We start from the raw sequence: 549 nt of genomic DNA on the forward strand, positions 1-549 counted from the left end.
GCCGGCGGAGATGGTGGTTTCATTGGAGGAAGTCATGGTTGAGGTGCAATGAGAGTGTTGTGAAGGGAGGTCATGAGAGTTATAAGGGAGGGCATGTTTTTAAATAGGGTTGGTTTGGGTGCGCTGAAACTTGGTGCACTAATTAATTTGGACGTAATTTGAGATATCCTACTTGTATATGTCTTTTTTTTTTAATTATTTTAGATTTTGGGTTTAAATGTAAAGATTTTGATTTTTCTTGAGGGTAAATTTGGATGGCAGGTACACTTTTTGGGGGAGGGTAAGGTTGGTTGTGAATAATTAGGAGAGAACAGGTGTGGAGGATGGATATTAGGTGCGGTGGATACTATATATTTGGATGGTGGCCAAACATATCTGCATCTTTTTGTATGTTTGGTTATAATTAGCAAGGCTCTAATTTTGTGATTATGTTATTTTTACTCGTGAAGGGGGTAATTAAGAGCTACTGTGAAGAAAAGTTTTAAGTTAATTAATTTGTACTTTCCCTTAATTAGGGATGTTTTGGCTTCTCTCACTTCTTACTCCACT

The sequence above is a fragment of the Asparagus officinalis genome, chromosome 4, assembly GCF_001876935.1.
Source record: "Asparagus officinalis chromosome 4, Aspof.V1, whole genome shotgun sequence".
Classification (NCBI taxonomy): domain Eukaryota; kingdom Viridiplantae; phylum Streptophyta; class Magnoliopsida; order Asparagales; family Asparagaceae; genus Asparagus; species Asparagus officinalis.